The following is a 206-nucleotide window of genomic DNA, read 5'->3' on the forward strand; positions in this document are numbered from 1 at the left end:
CGATGGGAAGAGTACAGCTATCAGTTGAATCTATCATCGAGATTGTGCCGCCTCCTTCCCTCAACAGGGAGAGGAAGGCTTGCTTTTCCTGCGTAGTAGCCATACTGAAAGAAACAGTATGGAAGATGCGTGTAAAAGGCATAGTGACGGATACCTTTGTATCTGGGCAGGGGTTAGTTAACATTTTTTTGTTACCACCTCAGTAG

This window comes from Octopus bimaculoides, chromosome 3 (assembly GCF_001194135.2).
Source record: "Octopus bimaculoides isolate UCB-OBI-ISO-001 chromosome 3, ASM119413v2, whole genome shotgun sequence".
NCBI classification, from domain to species: Eukaryota; Metazoa; Mollusca; class Cephalopoda; order Octopoda; family Octopodidae; genus Octopus; species Octopus bimaculoides.